We start from the raw sequence: 413 nt of genomic DNA, 5'->3' as shown, positions 1-413 counted from the left end.
TCATCATCATCATCATCACCACCACCACCACCATCACCACCACCACCACCACCACCATCACTACATCATCATCATCACCGCTTCATAACCACCACTATCCAGAGCCATCTTGGTAGCATTGTAGGCCTCTGGGCAAATCAATGCACTGGGTCATATAATATTTATCTATTGACAGCATATGTAGATTAGTATTGGGTAAATCACTGTATTGGGCCCGATAATATTTATTTATTGACACAATCCCCAGCACACATAGATTAGAATTGGGCCTCTGTGTCCATAAGGCCCCTGGGTAACTGCCCAGCATCCTCAAGCCTTAAGACAGCACTTCCACCATTATCACTGTCATACTCATCATTGCTGCATCATCATCATTGCATTGTTATGATGATGATGTTCATCATCATTATCAT

General features: G+C 42.9%; 1 protein-coding gene across 2 annotated transcripts in view; it reads left to right on the top strand.

Moving 5' to 3' along the window:
* The window catches only part of LOC106875783 (probable inactive peptidyl-prolyl cis-trans isomerase-like 6), a 26534-nt gene that overhangs the window by 9113 nt on the left and 17008 nt on the right, over positions 1 to 413 (top strand). The gene's annotated exons all lie outside the window — the stretch shown is intronic.

This window comes from Octopus bimaculoides, chromosome 2 (assembly GCF_001194135.2).
Source record: "Octopus bimaculoides isolate UCB-OBI-ISO-001 chromosome 2, ASM119413v2, whole genome shotgun sequence".
Taxonomy (NCBI): domain Eukaryota; kingdom Metazoa; phylum Mollusca; class Cephalopoda; order Octopoda; family Octopodidae; genus Octopus; species Octopus bimaculoides.
Note: the sequence above shows the minus strand (reverse complement) of the source record. Positions and strands in the feature narration are given on the sequence as shown.